This window comes from Schistocerca gregaria, chromosome 1 (assembly GCF_023897955.1).
Source record: "Schistocerca gregaria isolate iqSchGreg1 chromosome 1, iqSchGreg1.2, whole genome shotgun sequence".
NCBI lineage: Eukaryota > Metazoa > Arthropoda > Insecta > Orthoptera > Acrididae > Schistocerca > Schistocerca gregaria.
This window is the reverse complement of record NC_064920.1, coordinates 420547552-420563657: the sequence shown is the minus strand read 5'-3', so window position 1 is coordinate 420563657 and position 16106 is coordinate 420547552. Positions and strand designations below refer to the sequence as shown.

The following is a 16106-nucleotide window of genomic DNA, read 5'->3' as shown; positions in this document are numbered from 1 at the left end:
CGCACTTGGCTGTTTTGACGTTTACTGACCGGAAGTTGTTTTCACGTGACGAGGCATCCTGTTCGAAGACGCCATTTATGTTGATGTTTGCCTTGTGCTCTATATAACTGCTTTCGTTGTTTGTTGCTGCTTCTTGTTATTTCGTTACTGCTGTTCCGTTTTGTTAGTGTTTCTTGTTATTGTTTACTTTGTTTTAGTAAACATGAGTAATTCCCACGAAACGCTCTATAAGTGTGAGGAATGTAGTTCAGAGTTTATAATGCGAAAGAACCGCTACGCTCATATGAGGAAAGTTCATGAACTTGATATCCATGTGTCTAAAAAAGGAAAAGGCAGTGAATTGTGACCCCAGTGCGGAATTGCATTTATGAGATGCAGTTCATTAAAACGTCATCAAATAACTGCGCATGGCATGAAGTCGGAGGAAAACAGTCGGAAATGCCGCATTATTTGCCCACAGTGATCTCTCTCTCGTTTCTCACCTATGACACACTGAGAACACATATTCAAGAGAACCATGACGTTAGTTTTGAGTGCCAGGAGATAGAATTTGATTGTCTTGCAGGTTTGTTTTTTATATTTATTGTGTTAGTCACGTTTAGTAAATTTTGTTGGTCCCAAGTACATGACTTAAAAATACTGCCTTAACATTTTTTCAGACTTTGAAGAGTCGAAAATTTCTTACGAAAATGTAAACCATGTTCGTTATGTAATGAATTGTTCGGAGCAGGAGCGATTAGAAAAACGTGTTCGATATTACCACTGCCATCGTTCTTTCAATTTCAATTCTAAAGGAACAGGTGCCAGGTGTGTCAAAAGTATGGGCACGAATAAAATAGGCAAGTGACAATAACAAAGGACAAATGCTGCTTAAAATTTTTTCCAAAACATATGGGACACACCCAAGATATTGGAAGAACATTTCTGCATAGGAACGAGAGGGCAGAGTTGGCAGGTAAAATGGATTATGTTACACTTGTGTACATGAAATTCTCAAATTTATTTGTGTGAACAGACGTAGGGTCTATCAATGTGCTTCATTTTTATTTCCTTTTTTTTCTTTTTTCAGGACGGCTGTCACAGGGTGTTCCTGTTGGATGAGTTTTACAAGATGTCCGAAGTGCACCAATCGCTACAAGTGTGGAGAGAGTCCATCTCCTTAAGAAAAAAGATTTGCATAATATAAAAAGGGATTTTGATATTGGTTATGCAACGAAGAAGCATCAAAATGATGCAGTGAGTGTGAAATTGTGGGTTCAAGAAATGAAGAGACAAAGTGACAACCCAGTACTGTATTTCAAGCAGCAAAAACAAGTGGATCCTAATTTTCAAGATGAAGATGTCATTCTTATTATAATGACAGACTTTCAGGCCGAACAACTTCTAAAGTATGGAGAAGATAAAATATGTGTGGATGGCACTCATGGCATGACTGCATATGATTTTCAACTTTTTACTATTGTTGTTGTTGAGATATGGTGCTGGAATGCCAGTTGCATTTTGTTTTTCAAATAGGGGAGACATGTGTTTACTGTCTTTTTATTTCAAATATGTGAGAGAAAGGGTGGACACTGTAAAGACCAATGTGTTTATGTCTGACGATGCACCAGCATTTTGTAATGCATGGTCAGCAGTAATGGGACCTGTGCCAAACCAGTATCTGTGTTCTTGGCATATACAACGGAACTGGTCTCAGAATTTAAGGAGAATTTCTGGGGGTAGTGAGAAAAAATCAGCAGTGTTTAGTTCACTAAAGCGACTTCAGACTGAGCTGGATATAGATGTTTTTAGTTGTAGTCTGGAGAAAGTGGTGGAAGACTTATTGAATGATCCGGATACTGCAGAATTTGGCAGGTACTTTCTTAAAATGTATGCCAGCGAGTGGAAAAGTGGGCGTATTGTTTTAGGCACTGATTGGGCGTTAATACGAACAATTACTTGGAGTCCCTACATAAAGTTATTAAATACAGTTATCTAGAAGGGAAAAAGTGCAGAAGGCTGGACAAGTCATTAAATGCTTTATTATGTTTAGTGAGAGACAAAGTATATGAGGGCTTAGTGAAGCTCTCAAAACGTGCTCTAGGGTGTCAAGAGTGAAAGCAAGCCACAACGATAGCTCAGATATAACAAATGGGATGATTTTATGCAGGAGTGAAGGGTTGTGGGAAGTGCTTTCTTCCACTGGTTGTGAAGTGTATGTTGTAAAAAAATTCAGAACTGATATGCAAAAGAAAATGTTCACTTAAGTGTAACCCCTGCAACATGAGTGTGCATTCGTATAAATGCAGCTGTTTAGACATTTTAAATTTTAACATATGTAAGCATATACATGCATGTGCCAAATCATTGTCTGGTGCTGTCCAGAAGAGTGAACACTGCTGCTTGCCCTCTAGTGCAGACAATGAATATGTGTCAGCATTGCTTTCTGGCAATTCAGAAAAATCTGCTGACACATTTGAACAGGATGTGATGTCTCACTGTGAAACTATAGTTGCACTCAGCAAAGGAACACAGTGTGGACCGGAGACTAAGGCCAAAGTATTGAAGGATCTGAAGAAGATCATTGGCAATTTTAATAAAGATTTTTCTTTCTCACAAGAAAACACAGTATATGTGAATGCGAAGATTGAATCTCAGGCTAGATTTTCTTCCACAAAGCAGAGAAGGATTTTGTGAGGGGTGATTAAGTGATTTAAAAAAAAAAAAAAGTAAACTCCAGGTTGGAATGTCAACAATATTAGGAAAAAAATAGTTTGCCACTCACTGTAAAGATGACATGTTGAGTTGCAGACAGGCACAATGTAAAGAATGTTACACATTTAGTTTTTGGCCAAAGCCTTCTCCAGAAAAAACACAAACAGATTAACACTAAATGTGTAACAGTCTTTACATTGTGCCTGTTTGCAACTCAACATGTCACCTTTACAGTGAATAGCAAACTATCCTTTTCCTAATATTGTTAATGCACATAAAGGTGGCCTTGTACATTATGGCAATTTGTGTGTGTGTGTGTGTGTGTGTGTGTGTGTGTGTGTGTGTGTGTGAGAGAGAGAGAGAGAGAGAGATATTCCATGTACTTGAAGGTGAATAAAAATTTAAATTTACTTGTGCATTCTTTGAGTTTTGTTAATCATGGTATACTAAAATAATGCTGTCCCACCATCTTGGCTCATTAAAACTGTATTCTATAATTCAGTGATATCTAATTGTGTAAATAAAACTGAATTGCACAATGAAACATTATAATTGATCTGTATCAGCGTTTGGTAAAGGATTTGAGTTAACAAAAGACAACAAAGAAAGTAATGGAATTTGTCATTATTTTACTACTGTGTTTGAGCACAAAAATCAAGGATTTAGTGTCATGCTACAGCAAGTCTCAGTTTCTAGGTAAAAGAAAACTGGCTGAAATTCTCAAAAGTGCTTAAATGTCATGTCTGTTATGACAAAATAGTTTGCCTGTGTTGCAACATTTTTTTGTCTTCTGTGGATAGTTATAATCAAATTTGGTTTTGATGGTCTGAAATAACTCTTTAAATGCATTAATCAGCGATTTCTTGTAATCCCACCTGTGAGTCTACTGCAGATAGCGCTGTTTCAAAAGAGTTTAATGTTTCCTTGTTAGTGATCCCTTTTGTGAATACATAATTAGAATGCTAGGAAACAGCTGGTTGATTATTAGTTCTCTTCGTATAAAGTCCCATGACTAGTGCTCTGTTGGCAGACGTCATTGAGTCAACTAAAGTCATCTCATAGTCCCATGCATTTAGATTTGGGGTAACAGTGTCAAGGCAGGCATCACCTCTGCTTGGTAAATGACAAGCTACAAATAGTCCATAAATTGTTAATAGATTTATAAATTTTCCTCCTTAGAACTCTCCTTGCAAAAGTGTACATTGAACACCCAGTGCAATTTCTGATTTCAAGTGCATAAAATAGCACAGCCAAGATTCTATTTGGATGAGAAAATTTTCAAAGTTGCCATCTGGAGAACGTTATACAGGGTGTGGTAGATACGTAATGAGACTCAGTCTAGAAAAACAAATTTATTGATCCAAGTTGTACAAAACGTTAATATTCTTCAGAGTACTTGCCTTGGGTGTCGACACGACGTTGCCAGCGCATTTTCCAAGCTTCGTAGGCCCCACTGTAGTCCGTTTGAGTTATCCCAGTTAGTGCCTTCGTGACAGCACGTTGGATGTTCGGAATGTCGTCGAAGCCCTTCAGGCATCTTTTGACCTTCGGAAATAGGAAGAAATCAGGATGACTCAAGTCAGGGCTGTATGGTGGCTGTGGCAGAACTTCAACTCCAATTCGGGTCAAGTAGGAGGTCACGAGGAACGCTGTGTGCGCCGGAGCGTTGTCGTGGTGGAGATGCCAGCGTTGAGCAAGGTCCTGCCGCTTCCATTTGACGGCTCTGTGCAATCGCTGATCGCTGAAGGACTTCTTTGTAGAATTCGGCATTGACAGTCTTCTCCTGAGGGACAAACTCTTTGTGAATTAACCCCCGCTTGTCGAAAAACACAATCAGCATTGTCTTGATGCGGGACTTTGACATTCTTGCTTTGTTCGGCAGCGGGGATGCCGGTGTGTGCCACTCCGAGCTCTGGGCTTTCGTCTCCAGGTCGTACTGGAATGTCCACGATTCGTCGCCTGTTACTACGTTGTCTAAAAAGTCTGGATTATTTTCCAAATCATTCAACATCTCACGGCAAACCACTCGTTGTTGCTTTTGTTCGACGGTGAGCACTCAGGGAACCAATTTTGCGCAAACTTTCCTCATCATCAAATCTTGCGTAACAATTTGGTGAACCGTAAATTTATTCACGGAGACCTCATCGGCGATCATTTTGAGACTTAAACGACGGTCGGAGTCCAGGAGTTCTTTCACTTGGGCCACCGTTTCATCCACACGACTCGTTGAAGGGCGTCCAGATTGTTCCATGTCTTCAACGGATTCCCTCCCGTTTTTAAATTTATTAAACCACCGGAACACTTGAGCTCTTGATAGGGTGTCTTCTTTGTAGGCCTCCGTAATCATAGCAAAAGTTTCCGAAGCAGTTTTGCCCAAGCGAAAGCAAAATTTGATTGCTTACCGCTGTTCTATCGAGCGATCCATCTTCAGCGTTTTCACAAGTGTCACGCGCACACAAACAACGTAATACGCGACGCTCGACCCTCACTGCACCAGAGCTCCGACGCGACTGCGAACTGGTTCTATTGTTAGCTCAGATCCCCCACCACGTGACGTACAGGTGGAGACCGCCCTGCGAGCGACTGGTGCGCCGCGCGGCGGCCAGTCTCATTACTTATCTACCACACCCTGTACTAGACAACAATTATTATAATAAGATTTAATAAGTCCAAAGCAGCCAACTCAAAATCTAGGTCCACACAGTAGCTTTTTAAGTATATTTCTTTAACACTATAGATTTTCTGTTGGTATATTTAGATACACCACCAAAGGAAGCAGGTGTTCTGCACCATGCACTTATTGAATTTAGGCATTCAGTTCAGTTATACTAACCTGCTTCTTGTGCTGATAACCAATGTTTACACAGACACAGTGAAATTGGCTTCACTTCTATAAAAAGTGATAACACGTTAAGTTTAGACACAGGCATTATGGGAGTAACTTTCTGAGCAGTATGTGACCCGTTTACACTTAATTCTTCTTTCTGTTTGTCACAGAAAAGATTATTTCACAGGAATATTGGCGACACTCTGGAATAAAAAAAACAATACATCACAATATTTTTGGCCATGTAACATTATCCATTACGTTATATCTAAGATCAGGGTAAACACTTTCAAGATTTTCAGCTGTTAAGTTGTTATGTTTAGGGAAGCTGATGACGTTTTCTAGAGTTGTACAAATTATGACTGTTCAGGTGCAGCCATGATCTTTTTTCACCATACAGCATTCCTTAGGCAGGTTTTCAGCAGGGCTGGAACTAACCTGTGGCTAATTAAAACCCGCTTTTCGTCGTCCAAAATATTAAAAATACTTCATACTCCCTGGTTTGGTCCCCCTACATGTGAATGCGAAATAAATCGAGGTAGCAGACTTATGAGCGGTATAACCTTGTGTTGAGCTTTTAACCACATTTATTTTCCATATTTTACGCACATTTCGTTACAACAACTAAGATCCACAGAAAGAAAGAAAAAAAAACACTAATCGGCAGAATATTTCAACGTATCTGTACGCACATATATCAACTACGTAAATTTCAGTATCGGCCTACTGCGGAACTTTTACACTATTCTGTTTATTGAACATGAAGGACTAAAACATAAGATGGAAATTACTTTGTGATTAACTAATTCCTTCAATATTCACGTGTGCAACACAGTGATCTCCATACTGATGCAATTGCATGAGAACCGTCCTCGCAGCAAAGTGCTTACTGAAGGGACAGTCACGTGACTTCCGGCAGCCAAACATCAAGTGCGTACTGCCGGGAGACACTCCCTAGAATATACCTCTGTAGTATCAACCTTTACCTGTATTTACTATTTAGCGTAGGAAGAACATACCTGGAAAAGTTATTATTGACACCAATCTATTTGTTTTGTCGATCATTGATTAACTGGTGCACAATATCATTCTTAATAATGCGGAGTCACCCACAAAGAAATTGTCAGTAAGATAAAATGTTATTTGTTTGGTGATTTGGCTATTCATATTTCGACACATATTGTTTGTATTAATTCAATGAACATGTTAGTTAAGATAAATAGGAAGGTAGGAATTTCGGACAATGCAGCGGTAGAAAAATTGTTAATTTCTTAAGAGTATGACCCCCCAGTAAGTAACTACTTTTAGTTCAAAATATTTCATTCCCCTCCAGTAGCTGTACACAGAAAATGTTAACTCAAGGGAAAATAATGTATTTGCCGAAGCAAAGGTTATAGATGCACAACTGTACATCTTGTAATGACTCCTCATAGACTGTCATGCATACAGATTCTTGTAAAAGTTCAGTCTCGTCTACCCATGGCCATAGCCTCCTCCACCTGCCCTTGAACAACAAAGATATTTAGGAAACATCACAAGCAAGACCTTGTGGGACTTGTTGTGGACCAAGTTAATCCCTTATTGCAAATTAGAGTCATCCACCAACACTGATGCCAAGAAGTCAAGTAAGATTCTAAAACTACAGCAATACAAGAAGGAGAAGTGCTATTTCACGATGCGCCCTGGTCTTGTCCTCAAGAGCTGCTTACCGTATAAATCAAGTGTCAATGATACACACATTTTAAGCGTATAAATTAATCATCTGCTGTGGTTCCCTTAGTCTACTGCAAGCCATCCAATCCATGTTGCCAGCAGAGAAATCTGTCCAGTTTGTCTCTCCTTCACCTCCAGCACATATGGAAGAAGTTAAAATTCAGCTGGATATCATATCACATGGGGGCAACATACTGGCAGATGCAGCAACCAATGAGACCTGAACAGCACAGCAGTACAGAAAAACACTACAAGGTCCCCCTACTAGATTAGATTTACTTTCATTCCAATTTATCTGTAGTGAGGAGGTCCTGCAAGATGTAGAACATGTCAGAAAAACAATAATACATGACAGATATTTACAACTAAAACAAATACGCTAATGTACCTTCCACAGGTACCAAGTAGAATGATCGTCACTTTTTTGGAAGGTAATAAATATATAATAGAACTACTACAGTACTTATTTACAATGAACACATTACTGCACTGAAATGGTACAGAAGTTAGATTGTACTTTATGTACACACACACACTGACTCCATGACACTACGGTCCTCTGAGGACCTTGGCCTCCTCAGTCACAGATTTCCAATCATCTCAGTCTTCAGCACCCCTGCGCCACCTCCTCACTCCCAGTCCTCTCAGGTCTGCTTCCACATCTTCCAGCCATCTCACACGTGGTTATCCTCTCCTCCTTCTACCACCAGGATATCCCATTATCATCTTCTTTGGGAGCATTTCTTCTGTCATGCACTGGACCCTAACCATATAGCCTTCCCACTTTGATTGAGGTTACCAAATCAGGTTCTTTGTATAGAGCTCTTATTTCTTCATTAGTCTTAATTCTCCATATCTCACCTTCTTTTACAGGTCGAAAAATCTTCCTCAGCACTTTTCTTTCGGATATATTTAGTTTGATCATGAAAGCCTCTGTCAGTACCCATGCCTCGCTGCCATACCTAAGAACTGATTTGATCAGTTTTGTACAGTGGCAGCTTTATTTTCCTACTTAGGTTCTTACTTTTGAGCATGATACCTAGTGCTCTGTATAATCTATTGGCAGCCTTAATTCAATTTGTTAAATCTGCATCCACTTTGTTTTCTGATGTTATTACTGAGCCAAGATAAATAAAGCTATCTACTCTTTCAAAGTTGTACCCTTCTAACAGTAGACCATCCATATTTCTTCTATTCTCTCAGTTACCATATATTCAGATTTTGTCTCACTAATTTTTAAACCAAGGTTCTTGGCAGTGGCTTCAAACTCTTTGAAGGCTGATGTTAGTGCCTCCATAATTCTAGCACTTACTACTACATCATCTGTGTAGGCTAAGATTTGCAGAAGTCTATTGTAAACATTGCCTCCTGAGTTTGTGGTTATTCTCTAATACCAGATTGAATAGTACTGGGGATAGTGGGTCTCCCTGTCTTAGTCCTTCTTCTGTTGGGATTGATCTTGACAGACATCCCTGAACTTTAACCTGGCTTTTGCTGTTTTCCAGGGTCATCTTAGTTAATTTTCTTAGCTTCTTAGGAAATTTGAAAGTCTGCATTGTTTCCCACAGTGCTGATCTTTTAACTCTGTCAAAGGGCTGTTTAAAGTCTATGAAGAGCTGTTCTAATCTTACATTATATTCGTAAGTCTTCTGCAGTATCATACATACTGTAAAGATATGGTCAGCTCTAGACCTCCCAGCTCTAAAACCTGCCTGGTACCCGCCTAGAATCTTTTTTGCTCTTCTACTTACTTTCCTTGTTATAGCTGTAGAAAGGATTTTGTATACAATTCTAAGCAAAGATATTCCTCAGTGGTTCTTACACTGCATGCATGATCCTTTCTTATGTGTAGGGCAGATGGTTGCTAACATCCAGTCCTCTGGCATTTTCTCTGTTTCCCAGGCCATTGCAATTATTTTGTGTATCCTCTGTACTAATATTTCACCTCCATGTTTTACCATTTCTGCCATTACCAGGGCATGTCCAGGAGCTTTGTTATTCCCAAGTTGCTTTATAATTACTCTTAGCTCTTCTATCGATGTTGGTTCTGTGTCCACTGCATCATCACCTCATCCACCTTTTGTTCTTCTTCAATTTCTTCTCCAGCCCCTCCCTTTCTTTCTTTAGCTATGATATGTTTGTTTGACAGTAACACTTCAAAATGTTGTGCCCACGTTTCCATTATTATTTCCTTTCCAACTATCAAACTGCCTGTCTCATCTTTCAGCATGTCCATTCTTGGCTGATATCCTCTCTATTTGTCCCACCTCATGAAAGAATTTCCTCCCCTGCTTATTTTTAAAGTTCTTCTGTATTTCATCCATCCTTTCCCTTTCCTCTACTCTCCTGTTAATCTGCACTAAATTCTTAGCTACTCTTCTCTTCTCTTTAAACATAGCCACATTATTTCATGTAGGTATCTGTAACATTCTTTGTCGAGCTTGATTTCTATCATGTAGTGCCTTTGACATCTCCTCATCAAACCATCCATTTCTTTTCTGTTTTTCTCTTTCTCCAAGTACCTCTTGAGCTCTTGTATTTAAAGCTATCTTAGTTTCCTCCCATAGTACATTGATCTCCTTTCCCTCTATACCACTGATCTTTACCAACTTCTCTTGCACTTTGTTCCTATACTCTTCCTTTTTCTTCTGATCTTTGAGCTTCTCCACATTGTAGACCTTACTTTTCTCCAACCCAGCTCTTCTGGCTTTAACTGCAATCCTTTCTAAGGTTTCGATTGTTACCAAAATATGGTCTGAGTCAATATAGGCTCCTCAACGGCTAATCACATCCAAAATATCTGAGGCATGCCATCCATCTGTCAGTACATGATCTATTTGATTTCTCATCGACCCATCTGGTGATATCCAAGTCTCCTTATAAATGTCTTTGTGTGGGAAACATGTGCTTTTAATCACTAGCCCCTTGGCTAAAAGCAACTTCAACCAGTTTCCAATCATTGTTATTTGATTCCAGTGTTTACTATGAAGACCTACCACTGGCTTGTTCTCTTTCTCCTTACCGACTTTATCATTACAATCCTCCAGTATAATTCTGACATCATACTTTGGCAGATTATCATATACATGCTCCAATTTCTCATAAAATTCCTCTTTCTCTTCTTCAGCTGCATCTTCCATTGGGGCATGCACACTAATCAGCGACAAGTTGGAGAATTTTCTGTTCAGCCTCAATCAACATAATCTGGGGTTTATTGTTTCATATTCCACCAAGGTGTGACTGACAGACTCCTTTACCATAAAACCTGTTCCCGATCTATTTTCTTCTTCCCTGCTATTGATCAAGGTATAATGCTGGAGATCAACCACCTCTGTTTGTTTCCATCTTATCTCTTGCAATGCTGTAACATCAATTTGGTTCCTCAATAATTTCTCCTCATGCTTCTTACTGGCCCCTGCCTGGAAGATACTTCGTACATTCCATGTTCCGATACACCAAAATCATTGCTGTTTGACACGCCTTTGTTGTCGTAAGTTTGAGACAGTCTGGTTCTCTCTGTGAATTGGATGCTGAACAATGAGTTTTTTTTTTCTGATATGGGGTTGTTAGCCCCATGATCAGCTCTCAACCTGGAGGACCTGAATTTGTATCTGGTTTATTCCCTTAGGGAGACTGGCTTCACGATGCCTCTAGAGCCCTCCCTGCCCTATATTGTAGGGAACTGAAAATGAAAGGGAAAAAGGGTAGGCATAGGATAGGCCAGGAAACAGGCATGATAGGTCGTTGTGGGACACACTTCATCTAGCTCCTCCCCTTTGGCCTGTCTGGCATGGGTAACCCTGATAGTAGCTACACTACTGCCGGTATAGCCCTCCGGATCCAAAGCACACAAACCTCCTCGCCTGCATGGACAGTGCTATGTTAAGGCAGTGTCCACTGAGGAGGACACACACACACAAAAATCAGTTGGTTCTATAGAGAAATTAATCATTTGAGTAGAAGGAGTTGGCCACCAATAAATCCTTTAGGCTTCTCTTAAACTGAATTTCATTGGTTGTTAAGCTTTTTAATGGCTGCTGGCAAGTTATTGAAAACTTGTGTTCCTGAATAATGCACACCTTTCAGTACAAGAGTCAGTGACTTTAAATCCTTGTGAAGATTTTTCTTATTTCTAGTATTGATTCCATGAATGAAGCTATTGGTTTGACAAATTTCATTAAGGAATACATATACTGAAAAGCAGAGTTAGTATCCCTAGTTCCCTAAACAGGCCCCTGCAGGATGTTATTGAGTTCACACCACATATAACTCTTATTGCATATTTTTGTGCAACATAAGCATAGTATGCCAGCTTTTCATTTTTATATCCCCTATGTCTGACAGAATTGTCATTGCAAATAGAGATTTGTTTAGAAGCTTCAGCAGTTTTGTGGTGTGCTCCTCTGAGTTGAATTTATTATCAAGCTGTAATCCCAAGAATTTAGTTCTGTCTTCTTCTTCTATCTGCTTGTTATCATATGTTAGGCATATACTCGTGAGACACTCCTTACACGTTCTGAACTGCATGTAGTGTGTTTTTTCAAAGTTTAGTGACAAAGAATTGGTTAGGAACCAATGATTAATGTTCACAAATATTTTATTAGCCAATCTTTCTAAAACTACGCTTAATTTGCTAATTATTGCAATGTTTTTATCATTGGCAAACGAAACAAACTTGCCATCTGGTAATGTTACTGATGAAAGGTCATTGATATACACAAGAAAAAGTAAGGGCCCTAAGATGGAATCTTGTGGGAACCCACATGTAATTAGTTCCCAGTTGGATGATGCCTGATAGCTTAATACATGTCTCTTTCCTAATAACACCCTTTGTTTCCTGCCAGAGATATAAGATTTGAACCATTTTGCACCATTTCCTGTTACACCATAGTATTCTAATTTACTTAAAAGGATATTGTAATTTAACAGTCAGATGCCTTTGACAGATCACGAAATATACCAGTTGCCTGCAATTTTTTGTCTAATAAATTAAGTTCATTTTCACTGTAAGTGTAGATGGTGTTCTCAATATCAGAACCCTTTAGAAATCCAATCTGTGACTGTGACAGTAGGTTATTTGTGATAAGACATCTGTAAAGCTAATTGTACACAACCTTTTCTAAAAATTTTGAGAATGCTGTCTAGAGTGAAATTGGATGGAGTTCTTTATCTCCCTTTTTAAATAGTGGATTAACTTCAGCACATTTTATCCATTCAGGAAATATTCCACTGATAAATGACTGGTCCCCCCCCCCCCCCCCCCCCCCATGAACCATGGACCTTGCCGTTGGTGGGGAGGCTTGCGTGCCTCAGCGATACAGATAGCCGTACTGTAGGTGCAACCACAACGGAGGGGTATCTGTTGAGAGGCCAGACAAACTTGTGGTTCCTGAAGAGGGGCAGCAGCCTTTTCAGTAGTTGCAGGGGCAACAGTCTGGATGATTGACTGATCTGGCCTTGTAACAATAAGCAAAACAGCCTTGCTGTGCTGGTACTGCGAACGGCTGAAAGCAAGGGGAATCTACAGCCGTAATTTTTCCCGTGGGCATACAGCTTTACTGTATGATTAAATGATGATGGCATCCTCTTGGGTAAAATAGTCCCCCATTCGGATCTCCGGGCAGGAACTACTCAAGAGGATGTCGTTATCAGGAGAAAGAAAACTGGCATTCTACGGGTCGGAGTGTGGAATGTCAGATCCCTTAATCGGGCAGGTAGGTTAGAAAATTTAAAAAGGGAAATGGATAGGTTAAAGTTAGATATAGTGGGGATTAGTGAAGTTCGGTGGCAGGAGGAACAAGACTTCTGGTCGGGTGACTACAGGGTTATAAACACGAAATCAAACAGGGGTAATGCAGGAGTAGGTTTAATAATGAATAGGAAAATAGGAATGCGGGTAAGCTACTACAAACAACATAGTGAACACATTATTGTGGCCAAGATAGATACGAAGCCCACACCTACTAGTACAAGTTTATATGCCAACTAGCTCTGCAGATGACGAAGAAATTGAAGAAATATATGATCAAATAAAAGAAATTATTCAGATAGTGAAGGGTGACGAAAATTTAATAGTCATGGGTGACTGGAATTCGGTAGTAGGAAAAGGGAGAGAAGGAATACGGACTGGGGCAAAGAAATGAAAGAGGAAGCCGCCTGGTAGAATTTTGCACAGAGCACAAGTTAATCATAGGTAACACTTGGTTCAAGAATCATAAAAGAAGGCCGTATACATGGAAGAAGCCTGGAGATACTGACAGGTTTCAGATAGATTATATAATGGTACGACAGAAATTTACGAACCAGGTTTTAAATTGTAAGACATTTCCAGGGGCAGATTTTGACTCTGACCACAATCTGTTGGTTATGACCTGTAGACTAAAACTGAAGAAACTGCAAAAAGGTGGGAATTTAAGGAGATGGGACCTGGATAAACTAAAAGAACCAGAGGTTGTATGGAGTTTCAAGGAGAGCATAAGGGAGCAATTGACAGGAATGAGGGAAAGAAATACAATAGAAGAAGAACAGGTAGCTTTGAGGGATGAAGTAGTGAAGGCAGCAGAGGATCAAGTAGGTAAAAAGACGAGGGCTAGTAGAAATCCTTGGGTAACAGAAGAAATATTGAATTTAATTGATGAAAGGAGAAAATATAAAAATGCAGTAAATGAAGCAGGCAAAAAGGAATACAAACGTCTCAAAAATGACATCGACAGGAAGTGCAAAATGGCTAAGCAGGGATGGCTAGAGGACAAATGTAAGGATGTAGAGGCTTATCTCACTAGTGGTAAGATAGATACTGCCTACAGGAAAATTAAAGAGACCTTTGGAGAGAAGAGAACCACTTGTATGAATATTAAGAGCTCAGATGGAAACCCAGTTCTAACCAAAGAAGGGAAAGCAGAAAGGTGGAAGGAGTATATAGAGGGTCTATACAAGGGCGATGTACTTAAGGACAATATTATGGAAATGGAAGAGGATGTAGATGAAGATGAAATGGGAGATACGATACTGCGTGAAGAGTTTGACAGAGCACTAAAAGACCTGAGTCGAAACAAGGCCCCTGGAGTAGACAACATTCAATTGGAACTACTGACGGCCTTGGGAGAGCCAGTCCTGACAAAACTCTACCATCTGATGAGCAAGATGTATGAGACAGGTGAAATACCCTCAGACTTCAAGAAGAATATAATAATTCCAATCCCAAAGAAAGCAGGTGTTGACAGATGTGAAAATTACCGAACTATCAGTTTAATAAGTCACAGCTGCAAAATACTAACGTGAGTTCTTTACAGATGAATGGAAAAACTAGTAGAAGCCGAACTTGGGGAAGATCAGTTTGGATTCCGTAGAAATGTTGGAACACGTGAGGCAATACTGACCCTACGACTTATCTTAGAAGCTAGATTAAGGAAGGGCAAACCTACGTTTCTAGCATTTGTAGACTTAGAGAAAGCTTTTGACAATGTTGACTGGAATACTCTCTTTCAAATTCTGAAGGTGGCAGGGGTAAAATACAGGGAGCGAAAGGCTATTTACAATTTGTACAGAAACCAGATGGCAGTTATAAGAGTCGAGGGACATGAAAGGGAAGCAGTGGTTGGGAAGGGAGTGAGACAGGGCTGTAGTCTATCCCCGATGTTATTCAATCTGTATATTGAGCAAGCAGTGAAGGAAACAAAAGAAAAATTCGGAGTAGGTATTAAAGTCCATGGAGAAGAAATAAAAACTTTGAGGTTCGCCGATAACATCGTAATTCTGTCAGAGACAACAAAGGACTTGGAAGAGCAGTTGAATGGAATGGACAGTGTCTTGAGAGGAGTATATAAGATGAACATCAACAAAAGCAAAACGAGGATAATGGAATGTAGTCGAATTAAGTGGGGTGATGCTGAGGGAATTAGATTAGAAAGTGAGACACTTAAAGTAGTAAAGGAGCAAAATTTTGGGGAGCAAAATAACTGATGATGGTCGAAGTAGAGAGGATATAAAATGTAGACTGGCAATGGCAAGGAAAGCGTTTCTGAAAAAGAGAAGTTTGTTAACATCGAGTATAGATTTAAGTGTGAGGAAGTCATTTCTGAAAGTATTTGCTCGGAGTGTAGCCATGTATGGAAGTGAATCATGGACGATAAATAGTTTGGACAAGAAGAGAATAGAAGCTTTCGAAATGTGGTGCTACAGAAGAATGCTGAAGATTAGATGGGTAGATCACATAACTAATGAGGAAGTATTAAATCGGATTGGGGAGAAGAGAAGTTTGTGGCACAACTTGACTAGAAGAAGGGATCGGTTGGTAGGACATGTTCTGAGGCATCAAGGGATCACCAATTTAGTATTGAGGGCAGCGTGGAGGGTAAAAATCGTTGAGGGAGACCAAGAGATGACTACACTAAGCAGATTCAGAAGGATGTAGGTTTCAGTAGGTACTGGGAGATGAAGAAGCTTGCACAGGATAGAGTAGCATGGACAGCTGCATCAAACCAGTTTCAGGACTGAAGACCACAACATCAACAACAAATGACTGGTTACACAGATAGCTGTGGGTGTGTCTGCTGATGACGCAAGGGATTCAGAGTTGGCACAGTGCACAGAGGAAATGCGGAGTGGCTAGAGGAGAAAATGTAGCTTGTTGCGGTGCCACCATGTTGCTCAAAGTCATGAATTGTGTGTTCTGTGCATGAGAAACATTGTGGAGGCAGTCCTGAATGAACTGATGGCAGTCATGAGTTTCTATGAGTGCAGGAGCTGCTGTGTAAAATGGGTTGACCATTGGTTTGAGCCACCGAAGAGGTGGGGCAGAGTGGCCACTAACCATGTGAGTCAACATGCTGCTGAGAGGTTGGGAACCAAACACAAATGACAGAGGTAGTCT

The 16106-nt window shown here is 39.9% G+C and overlaps 1 long non-coding RNA gene across 1 annotated transcript; it reads left to right on the top strand.

Moving 5' to 3' along the window:
- Positions 1-39: 39 nt before the first annotated feature.
- On the top strand, positions 40-3112 carry LOC126350366 (uncharacterized). Its single transcript, XR_007565185.1, has 3 exons — positions 40-565; positions 660-955; positions 1070-3112. It is a non-coding gene; the product is annotated as an uncharacterized LOC126350366 (long non-coding RNA).
- Positions 3113-16106: the final 12994 nt, after the last annotated feature.